The sequence below is a fragment of the Bos grunniens genome, chromosome 4, assembly GCF_055505025.1.
Source record: "Bos grunniens cultivar Pamir isolate PY7600 chromosome 4, Bosgru_T2T1.0, whole genome shotgun sequence".
In the NCBI taxonomy this organism is placed as follows: domain Eukaryota; kingdom Metazoa; phylum Chordata; class Mammalia; order Artiodactyla; family Bovidae; genus Bos; species Bos grunniens.
In genome coordinates this window covers 66,765,546-66,777,908 of record NC_141168.1, presented here as the reverse complement: position 1 = coordinate 66,777,908, position 12,363 = coordinate 66,765,546, and the positions used below count along the sequence as shown (strand labels likewise).

The window sequence follows — 12,363 nt, the reverse complement described above, 5'->3', positions numbered from 1 at the left end:
TCAGGTTTCGAACCTGCGTGTCCTGCACTGGAAGGCCGATTCTTCCACTGAGCCACCAGGGAGGTCCACCAGCTGATATTTATACTTGTACCTTTGTTTATTCTTCTCCCTGGAATTTAATCTTACAAAAGTAGGGACTTTGTTTTGTTCACTTCTATCTCTTAGAATTTAGAGCAAAACCTAGGACAACAGCTCTCAGTAAATATTTTTTGAATAAAAAGTCCACAATGAAATGTTCATGGACTCACTTCAAAACAGGAAGTGCAAGTAATATGTATTTGTTTTGTCATAAAGCTTCCAAACCACTTCTTCTTAAGAAAACTTGTAACTTATTTTGACATTATGTCTTTGATTCACTTTTTTGTTGAAATCTTTTGATATTAAATAGCAGGGTTTTTTATTTTTTCTTAGAAAAAAAAATTGTTGAAAATGTTATGCTTGTTCTCACAACAGTTTCTGGAAATTTTACTGATCTCAGAAATTCAAAAGTTTGATTTTAAATGTCTATATACTACTAGGTCCTAAAGGGATTTAGAAAAAATGTACCAGATTTGGTAACAGTATGGAACTACATTTCAATGAGCACCATCATTACTCTATTGTAAAATAGCAACTATTGTAAAATAAGCAACACAAGTTTTATGTCTTACAGTTCTGGTAGCTTCTCTCAAGAATTAGGTAAAAACATCTCTCAATAAATCTTATCTTTTCAAAGGGATTTGTAGAATAGGGAAATTGGCTGGGGCTAGATTCCAGGTTTTATTCTAAGGTAAGGATTTAGTTAAAGGATGTATTTTTTATGTTTATCTAATTATTTCCTATATGAATATGTAGGTCTGCTGTTTATATATATATGTGTGTGTGTGTGTATATATATATATAAAACTTATTTTAACTCACATTCTCACTAGGTAAAGGAACAATCTAAGTTAAAAAATATACAATATTAGGGAGAAAAGTCCTTCAAAATCTGATTGCATTGTCCTTCACTAATTGTACCTAACAATTTATTGAAACTTTGAAAGTTTTTTTAATAATTATGCTTTATGCCATTTATAAATAACAGTAGGAAATTAAAAGCTGTTATTGTATTTTGAGTTACCATGTTTCTTAAAAGAAATAATTTTTTATATTTTTTCAGATTTCTAAATGATAAAAGCTTTCACTGAATTTGGAGCTTATTCTACTCTCTATTTTTAATTGTTTTTATTTAGGATCCACATATGGTTATGATTGGCCTGAAAAAATATTTTCCTTCTTTTAAAATTTTTATTGAACTGATGTATTTAAAAATTAAGCATTTTGATTCCCCAACTCTTCTGCCTCCATGGTCCCCACCTCCCAAAAACTTGGATTTGGATTCTGGGTAATTATGACTGGGTGGATAGTAATATTTTATATACGTAAATATGTAAGTGATTTAAGGTCATCAAGTTATTAGGACCTGGAAGAAAATTCTGAAGTTGGCAAAACAATTAATAGTTGCTCTTCTAGTAAAAGAATTCTGTTGGATTTAAATTCATGTGAAAAATAATCATAAACTGTAGGTGTCAATTTATAAGCTTGTAAAGGCTTACATCATAAACATTTCCACAATTCTGTAAAAAGTACCTTTTTTTTAAGTTGGAAGCTTATAACTTTTGACTACCTTTGCTCATTTTGCCTACTCTCCACCCACTGCCTCAAGCCACCACCAGTTTGTTCTCTTATCTGAATTTGAGTTCCTTTTTTTTTTTTTTTGTCTGATTTTGTTTTGTCAGATTCCACATATAAGTGAGATCATACAGTTCCTGTCTTTCTCTTTCTGATTTATTTCACTTAGCGTAATGCTCTCAAATTCTACTCATGTTGTTATAAATGGCAGAATTTCCTCCTTTTTTATGTCTAAATGATACTTGTGTGTGTGTTTGTGTGAAACGTATTTGACAAATATATATAAATGTAATATGTATTTAGCACGTTTTCTTCATCCATTTTTCTCTCATTGATGAACACAGATTTTTTTTTCCCCATGTCTTACCTATCATAAACAATGTGGCAATGAGCATACAGGTGCAAACATCTTTGCAATTTAGTATTTTATTTCCTTCAGATAAATACTCAGAATTCGATTTGCTGGATCATATGTTAATTCTTTTACTAATTTTGAGGGAAGCTTCATACTGTTTTCCATAGTGACTGAATCAATTTACATTAACACCAACAGTGCACAAGGGTTGCTTTTTCTCCACATCTTCTCTAAAACTTGTTATTTATCATTTGATTATTTGTTGTTATCAAGTCAATAAGTCATGTCTGACTCTTTGAGACTCCATGGACTGCAGCACATCAAGCATCCCTGTCCTTCAGTATTACCTGGAACTTGCTCAAACTCATGTCTGTTGAGCTGGTAATGCCATCCAATCATCTCATCCTCTATCACCCTCTTCTCCTCTTGCCCTTAATCTTTCCCAGCATCCAAGTCTCTTCCAGTGAGTTGGCTTTTCACATCAGGTGGTCAGAGTATTGGAGCTTCAGCTTCAGCATCAGTCCTTCCAATGAACATTCAGGATTGATTTTCTTTAGGATTCACTGGTGTGATCTTGCCATCTAAGAAACACTCAAGAGTCTTCTCTAGCACTGCAATTTGAAAGCATCAATTCTTTGGTGCTCAGCCTTCTTTATGGTCCAACTGTCACATCCTTACATGACTACTGGAAAAACCATTACTTTGACTATACAGACTATATGAATCTGAAATGCAGAAACATCAGCAAAGTGATGTCTCTGCTTTTTAGTACACTGTCTAGGTTTATCACAGCTCTTCTTCCAAAGAGCAAGCATCTTTTAATTTTATGGCTGCAGTCAATGTCTGCAGTGATTTTGGAGCCCAAGGAAATAAAATCTGTCACAGTTTCCATTTTTCCCCTAACTATTTGCCATGAAATGATAGGCCTGGATGCAATATTAGTTTTTTGAATGCTGAGTTTTAAGCCAACTTTTTCACTTTCCTTTTTCACCCTCATCAAGAGGGTCTTTGCTTTCTGCTGTAAGAGTTGTGTCATCTGCATAACTGAGATTGTTGATATTTTTCCCAGCAATCTTGATTATAGACATTCTATCAGGTGTAATCACTGCAGATGGTGACTGCAGCCATGAAATAAAAAGACGCTTACTCCTTGGAAGAAAAGTTATGACCAACATAGACAGTATATTAAAAAGCAGAGGTATTACTTTGCCAACAAAGGTCCGTCTAGTCAAGGCTATAGTTTTTCCAGTAGTCATGTATGGATGTGAGAGTTGGACTATAAAGAAAGCTGAGCACTGAAGAATTGATGGCTATTGAACTGTGGTGTTGGAGAAGACTCTTGAGTTTCTCTTGGACTTCAGGGAGATCCAACCAGTCCATCCTAAAGGAAATCAGTCCTGAATGTTCATTGGAAGGACTGATGTTGAAGCTGAAACTCCAATACTTTGGCCACTTGATGCAAAAAGCTGAATCATTTTAAAAGACCCTGATGCTGGGAAAGATTGAAGGGAGGAGGAGACAGGGATGACAGAGGATGAGATGGTTGGATGGTATCACCGACTCAATGGAGATGTGTTTGGGTAAACTCCAGGAGTTGGTGATCAACAGGCAGGCCTGGTGTGCTGCAGTCCATGGGGTCACAAAGGGTCGGACACGACTGAGCAATTGAACTGAACTGAAACTGACCCCGTGTGAGGTGATATGTTTTTGAGGTTATGAGTGATACTGAGCATCTTCATGTATGTGTGTGCTGTCTGCATGACTTCAGAAAAATGTTTATTCAGATTCTCTCTGCCCATTGTTGAATCAAATTCCTTTCATTGCTGTTGTTTGTTTTATTTTTGAGGTTTTTTTCTTTGGTTGGGGTTTTTACTATTCAGTTGTATAAATTAGTTTCTATTATATTTGCTTCCAGGCAAGTGGTCCAGGTTGCATTTTAAGTTCATCCTTTGAAGTCCTCCTATGCTCAAGATACACAGCAATGTTGAAAACAGAATGCAATTTTTAGAAGAAACTGTATATATGTATACACACACATTTATACAGATGCATGTATAGGTTCCTTTGTGTATCTGAGCTCATGACAAGCTGAATGGCTCTGTGGAATAGACTACTGTAACAGGTATGCAGGGAGAAGGCAATGGCACCCCACTCCAGTACTGTTGCCCGGAAAATCCCATGGATGGAGGAGCCTGGTGGGCTGTGGTCCATGGGGTCGCTAAGAGTCAGACACGACTGAGTGACTTCACTTTCACTTTCCACTTTCATGCATTGGAGAAGGAAATGGCAACCCACTCCAGTGTTCTTGCCTGGAGAATCCCATGGACAGAGAAGCCTGGTAGGCTGCAGTCCATGGGGTCGCACAGAGTCGGACAGGACTGAAGCGACTTGGCAGCAGCAGCAGCAGCAACAGATATGCAAAGTGTAAGTAGAGCTGATACTGTAGTCTTCCTGAGCTGCACACCTAGATCAGAACAAAATAGCAGGAAGCTCACTGACAATGAGTATTACTCATAATACAATGAGTATTACATCAGTTTCATTTCTTAAAGCAAAGGTTTGGGATATTGTTTCCTATCCCTGCCCTTTACTCCCTCTGTGCTTTGAGAAGAACAATGAAAATAGCTGCTTTGAATCAAATAGATTGTAGTTTAAAAAATGACACATACTTTGAAAAACAAGAGGAAGGGAACTCATTTTGAAGCCAATGCTGAACCCAAACCAAATATTGGCTCAATTAATCAATTTGAAATATCCCTAGTCAGAAGCTGCTGCTGCTGCTAAGTCGCTTCAGTCGTGTCCGACCCTGTGCGACCACCAGACGGCAGCCCACCGGGCTACCCTGTCCCTGGGATTCTCCAGGCAAGAACACTGGAGTGGGTTGCCCTTTCCTTCTAGTCATTAACTTAAGACCTAATTCTGACAAGATGTTTCTAGGGGATCAGATGGAATGACTCAAAAATTCTTAGGCAGTAAACAGGGGGATCTGGAATTGAGAGAGAGAAAGAAAAAATTAAAATGCATTGAAGAGGAAGATTCAGAGTAAACCTTCAAAACACATGAGAAACTACCACTAAGAAAGCAAATAAAATAAAAATATAGAAAATGAATTCACATCAAATAAACATAATTGAACAGCTTGACATTAACTTAAAAAGTTAGGTTCATTCAATAAATTACCCTGGGAAAATAATTATTCAAGAAATAAAAACTTGTCCTACCTTTACTGTTAATGGCCATTCATAGGAAAATATTTCAATAATGCCCATACTGTGAAATTTTTTAAACTTGTTGGGAGGCAGTCCTCCATGGCGTGGGTCACACTTCTGCAAGTCTTGCAAGAATGTTCGTGCAATGAATAGCCTTGCAAGATGGAGATACTATCTCTGTCTGGAGCACAAGCCATGCTTGTTTATAAGCAAGTATTATAAATTTCAGTATAATAAATGTAATATCTTCCTCCAGGGCAAAAGTATAGCTGGTTTGCTTACTGCTGATTAATAAAGATTTAGGTTCTCTAAGCTTGGGTCGCTCACTCTTCTGTATTTGTGGGCTTTGCCTGTTCTTTGTGTTACCCTGTGGGAACTGGAGTTCAGGAAATTCATATAAATGCTGATATTCTGGATGTTGTTCTTGTTAGTTAAAAAAAAAAAGTCCTTTGTCTTTTACAAAGATGCCTATTGTCTACCAGCATCCATAAAATTGTGGCAGGTTAGATTTAACTTGCAAATAGACTAAAGTCTCAGACCCTTCACAGCTGCTGACATTGTTAAAAAGTTGAACTAAGTCTCTAGAATACGATGTGGGAAGATCTCTGGAACATCCTGTTAAGGACAAACAAGACAAGAATATACGTATAGATAGACATGTACCACATTCAGTATAAATCCATATTTGAGCTCAATGTAAATACAATGTAAATATTTAAAGAAAATTCTGGAAGTATATACCTAATATTTTTAAATTGCTCATCTATTTGGAAGAGAACTTCCCAGCTGGCTCAGTGGTAAAGAATCTGCCAGCACTGCAGAATATGTGGGTTTGATTCCTAGATTGTGAAGATCCTCTGGAGAAGGAAATGGCAACCCACTCCAGTATTCTTTCCTGGGAAATCCCATGGACACAAGAGTCTGGCAGACTACCAGACACGGAGTCACAAGTAGTCAGATAGGACTGAGCAACTGAGCGCACACACACACAATTGAAAGAGGAGTATGATTGGGCATTTGAGTTAGAAGTGGGGCAATGAATAGGGTGCTATGGAGGGAAGACTTCAAGTATTATAGTTGGCTTATAATCCGTTCAGTCTCGTTGGTTATAGGAAGCATGCCTGGGTAAAAGAAAACGAGGAAAAGTGAATTCATCTAAACTTCTTGTCAATTGGACTTACGTGTAAACTGGCTAATAATATTTGCGAGAAGAAAGAGACCTTATTTACAGAAATCTCTCAGCAGGATGTCCCTAACTAAAAGATTACTATAGTAAATATACAGGACCTATGTTTGGATTTATAAGGCACAACTCTTGGAGAATGTCCCATAAATTATAGAATTCTCTTGCATGTAAAATGGATATGTTTCATAACTTAAACTTTCCTGATTGTGTCAAGTAATACTGTAAAACCTTTTTTGGAGACCTCATGTTATTTGGGACCAGAGATAAAATGTCTATGATAGGAGGAATGACTTGGAAAGCTGTGTGGAATTCCCAGAACTTCTTCATCTGTGCTTCTTTTCTGGGGCTTTCCTGGTGGTTCAGAAAGTCAAGAATCTGCCCGCAATGCGGGAGACATGGGTTCGATTCCTGGCTTGGGAAGATCCCCTGGAGGAGGGAATGGTCACACCACTCCAGTATTCTTGCTTGGACAATCCCATGGACAAAGGAGCCTGGCAGGCTACAGTCCGTGGGGTTGTAAAGAGCTGGACATAATCTACGGCATCCTTAAAATTATTTGTAAAGCTTGATACTGGGTGAGATACTGATTTGTGTGTGTCTCCTTTAATAATTCAGTATTTTACTCCTCAACCCATTGTTTTCCTGACCTTCTCTACCCAATGTATTTTGATTGTTTTCAACAAAAATTATCAAATTCAATGAACTCTTTTCAAAGTCCTCTTATACATTTCCCTAATGAAAACTATCAATATCATTTGATTCTTTTTCTGTAACTCTTAAATCTGTTACACAGTTTCTTCCTGGTATTTTTCTACTTTTCTGATAAGTCATCATTTAATGAGTATTTACTTTATCCTAGGCACTTTGCACACATTTCCTGTTTATAAGACTCATAATACCTCTGTGATCTAAGTGTTATTACCTCTATTTTACATAAGAGCTCATGCGAATCAAAGAATGTAATCATCTGCTCAGGTTCAAACAGAGCCTAGGTTAAACACAAGCCTTTGTGATTCCCAAAAGTCTGACACTAATTTGTCTTTCCCCATGTTCTCCTCTGTTAGCCTTAAATGTTATTTTTCCATAATTTCTTGTACTTTCATTCTTGCTCCAAATTTTTGTTTCTTAAACTTTTCTGGATCAAGAAACACTTTGAGAATTTGATGGAAATTTTAGACTTATTTCTCAGAAAAGTCTATATAAAAATAAATCAAATATATTTCATACTTTTTTTGGTTTACTGTGAAATCTGACCAGGTCAAGGGGTGCTGGTCTCTGTGTTTACTCTTATAATCTCATTAAGTTGAGTAGCTTCAACAAATGTTTATTTGTGGTATAGTAAATATATCTGGTGCCCTGATTCACATTTGCTAAGTGACACCTCTGTTTTCAGCTATAAATGGGGTCGATAGTTCCATGGGGCTTCTATCTATTTCATGCTGACCAAATCTGGCATCAAGTCACCCCTTACTGGCCCTTACTGGCACCAGGGTTTCTAGTTCAGACCTGTGAGAGTTAGATGGGCCAGAGGAAGCACAGCCTGGAAGTGTGGGGCGTTGATACCCTTGAGGAATGTCTGCCAAAGGAATAGGATTTTATAGATTAATGCCCTGCTCTCTTGTCCTCAGATACACATTTCTGGGAAACATTCTGTGTCGTTCTCAGCTGGTACTGGCAGAATTGAGACCCACTGCCTACAGTGACAACCTCAGTAACACCTTTAAATTGGTTTTTCCTCTCCGCCTGTCTCTCTCCCTGATCCCTCAAGCCTGCTCTCTGGATCACCTCCCAAATAAACTAAATACAGGTTCTTGCTTCAGACTCAGCTTTCAGAGCAACCCTATCCAAATAAAATAACTCTTAAATTTACTTTTCTTGTACTGACTTCTTTTTTGAGTTCCCATTCCATGTATCAGGCTGCCTGGATATTCCATGTATTTGGGGCCCTCTTTCTTAGCACATTGCATTCATTTATATTGGTTCGTGACATGATCATAAGGTGGTGAAAATAAAACCTTCGGTGTCATCCTTGACTCTTTCCTCTGCCTCGTTCTCATCCTGTTACTAAATCCCATATATTCAATCATCAGTTTATCTCCTGAATGTCTCACCCGTCCCATCCTTTAGGCCCTCTGCCATAGACCTGGGAGCCTTAAGTATTGAACCATCAACCTCTCTATAACAACAGACCAGCATCTCTGATCTCGTGTTATCCCTTCTCTCTGCATCATTCCAGTTTCTTCTCATCTGTTTGCCTAAATGACCTCTCTAAGACACAAATCTGAAACTGTCTTTTCCTTTTCATTCTTTAAATTATAACAAGTAGAATAAGATCTGAATCACTTAGCATGGCATAAAAAAACAGTTTAGCCATAGCTTACATTCTCAGTCTCATCTTCCACCCTGTCCTTCCCACAAAGTTGTATTTTATCCATGTTGAACATTCTCTGATCTTAGAACATGCATGTTCTTTGCAACTTCAATTATCTGTAGATGCTGTTCCTTCTGTTTGAACTGTCTTCCCTCCTCTCCCTTGTCTGCCTGGGAAATGTAAGATCATCTTTCAAGAACTGGCTCAAATGATATTTCCATCCTAATTCTCATTTCTCCCAAGCTTCAGTCTTCTGCAGTCCCATACAATTTTCACATTTCTCTAAATCTTCTCACAATGCATTTTCATAATATGTTCACGTCTTTATTTCCCTCAGTCTACTGTGTGCTCCAGAAATGCAGGAGCCAACTCTGATTTAGCTTGTCTTCCCAGTACATAGTAGAAAGTTGCCGCTTAAAAATGTGTGCCGAACTTAACTGGTGCTGAGAATCGAGAGAGAATGAGACATTGAAGAGAAGCACAGGGGTAAGAGGGTGATGGACTTAAGATATTTATAAACAGGCAATTTGGAGGAGGCAATGAAGAATGATGAATGAAAATGGAGCTTGAATATAAAAGGAAAGTCAGAATAAAAATGTCTACAGTTAGAATGCAAAGAGAAAGACATACGGGTGATATAGACATGTTCAGGGCTGTTGCTGTAGTTTAAAAATATGGATTAGTGCTACATTTCTTAAGTACTGTTATTGTTGATACAAATTATGATATGCTCAGGGTTAATCTAATTTCAGATTTCAATTTATTCTTTAAAATTTTTGTACATACAGGCGACTTGTACAAAATAATGTTAAGTGATTTAAATGATCATTTCTAGATTGATTAAAAAAAACATTTTACAAACTGGAATTTTCCTTTTGAGAATCTTGATGGTCCAGACTTCTAAATCTCAAAAAGAAGGCCGAGCATCACTTTGAGTCTCTTATATTTTACCTGATGTAAAAGCTAGAGGTGGAGCCCCATGAGCAGTGGTATCGGGCTGCCAAAAAGTCTCTGAAATTTTCACAAATGAAAAGCTCAACATGCTTTCATCCTACAAATAAGTTCAGAGAAAACTGATTTGATTTATAGTGTTAATTCACCTTGCTAGATGACAGCAGGCAAGTAGAAAATACTTGAAACTTTTTTTTTATATTAATATAGAAGATGTGTTGGAGAGATACCAGACCTGTTAGGATATCTGAGGTTTCTGAATTCATATAAGCAAGGATTTCTTACAGTTCTAATAAAAAGAACTTGCCCCTATGAGCACAGTGTTCTTTGTCGCTGTCTTGCAGTGACATGATAGCATTTGTGCCACGATATGATGTTCTAGGAATTTTTCTTTCTCTTTGATACACTGTCAATGGTCTCTGTACAGCATGATTGTATTTATCTGTTCTCTCCCTATCCATGTCTTCTTTTTATCTGGACTATTTTGCTATGAGTTTTTCCTTTTAGGAGACAACTAGGATTCTAATGCCCATAATATAGTCAGATTTTGCTAGAAAAGAATCAGCAAACATTTTTCAAATCAGTTATTCTGGATATTTTTCTAGGATATATAGGTGATTACATTAAAAAAAGGATATATATATATATATGTTGTGTATATATACGTGTACACACACACATTCTTATCAGCACAACATAAAAAGCTTATTTCTGGGATCTTTTTATACTTAAACGTTATCTTTTATATACTTAGCTTATGTGAATATGATTGATATTTGTATTTGTAGCTGAATTGGAAGCAGTCAGAAGATACAAAAGGCAAATTGATGATAAGCATAGTTTCCAGACTAACTGAATACTATTGATACTTTGCACATATCAACTTAGATATTGTATGATTTTTACTTTTCCTTGATGAAGTTCATGATTTTTCTTCTGTTAGATTTTTTTTTACTACAGATATACCAGTTTCTCCCATTATCTTATAGGAGTTTCTGGACCATAAACTATCCCTGTGAATTGATTCCACACTCCCTCAAATATGACTTTTCATAAGCCAAGTCCTTTAAAAATACATTTCATATATTTCTCAGACTACATGTAAAATCAGTATCATGCAAACATAATACTTTTACTACTTTCTTAGAGCATGGTGTTGAGAGGAAAAAAATTTAATATATCTGTGCTACATCTACATTAATGCAGTGGTGCAATATTGAAACTGCTTTTATCTGCCACATTTCTCAAATGAAAGCGGCAGCTACATTTTATGGTAGTTAAACTGTGAACCTGGCACACAGTCTCGCCTGTGTGGATCTGGCCCTTTGGTATTATTAAGGCAGTAGCCTTTATTCTGCATCTTAGACTTTAAAAGTTGCTGTGGATATAAGAAACCTATCATGTGGTCATGTCTACACCATAAAATCTTTCCAAAGTGCGCAGCAAATTTTTGATAGAATTCATAGGCCTTTCAAGAAATTAGAGTAAAATTCTGCCTGGCATTTCTGAAGCAGCCGGTAGAGGAGACTGTGGTCTACTAGGCTTCCGAAGACCCTAGACGTGGACTTTTCAATAGTTCCTGAGTGGTTCAGGAATAACCTGCCAATTGTTTGTACCTTCTGCAGTAACCTGATAATAATCTTGTATCTTACACACCAAGGAAGTGTCAATTCCACTGTTTGAACAAGCAATGCCAGCAATTAGGTGTTTCGAGACAGATACAGTGTTTATTAGTTAGAGTTCAGTTAAATCTTTCAGAGAAGTTTATCATTAACCTGAAAAAGGAGCAGCAGGTAAACTACTTTCCATGCGAATGTGTTTAAATGGCTTAGAAAGGGATTATATTTTAAATACTCTTATACCTTTATGTAAATTGAGTATCTAACAGCCTTGCTGGGATGCCGATAAACTCCTCTATCACCCACAGTCAACAGTACCTCTTCTTTAGCTGTCCTGATTAAATGAGTGACATTCACTATTGGCAAATCCCCCTGGAGTAACATGAGCTTGTGTGTGCCCAGCCACAATACTAGTAATGACATGATTCTGAGGGGATTTGAAACTCTACCTCAACAAATTTATTTCTGTTTTTTAATATATATTCAAAGCAATACTTTGGCATTGTAATGTGATTCTTGACAGGGCTAAGGTAAATTCATCATGCTAAACTGAAATGTTTCTGGCAGATGCCTACTCTGTAACAATCAAATTGTGTGTACTGTAATATATGACAACCACAGTGCTACTTCTAGTTGTAAAACTTGCAAGTATAATTCTTTATTAATGCAAACTTGGAATGTAATTATGCAGTGCATTATCCCACCTTATTTTTTCATTTAGAAAAACTCAAGACAGTCTACCAACTTACAGATTATGGGAATTTTTGAGTGATTATAGAAAGAATGCAACTTTTTTGTCACAAATATATGCAGGCATTTGATACTTTTCAAGATCAGACACTTGTTGAAATTTAAGAAAACATACAAGTAACATGTCTTCTTTTATTAAATATTAATTTTACTCTCCATAGAAATAGTTATTTGTCTTAGGTGGATACTCTTTTTTAAAGAAGAAATGATTAAAATGCCAATACTGTGTATTGAAATATTATAAAAAGAGATATGTTTTGAGATAGCTT

The 12,363-nt window shown here is 36.5% G+C and overlaps 1 long non-coding RNA gene across 2 annotated transcripts in view; it reads left to right on the top strand.

The window, feature by feature from the left end:
- LOC147374286 (uncharacterized) overlaps window positions 1-12,363 on the top strand; it is a 394,034-nt gene that overhangs the window by 349,697 nt on the left and 31,974 nt on the right. The window contains exon 3 of one of the 2 annotated variants that reach the window (XR_015162596.1): window positions 8,032-8,164. The exons of the other annotated variant lie outside the window; for it this stretch is intronic. This is a non-coding gene — a long non-coding RNA (uncharacterized LOC147374286). Of the gene's footprint in view, window positions 1-8,031; window positions 8,165-12,363 lie in introns of those variants that run through there. 2 annotated transcript variants of the gene reach the window in all.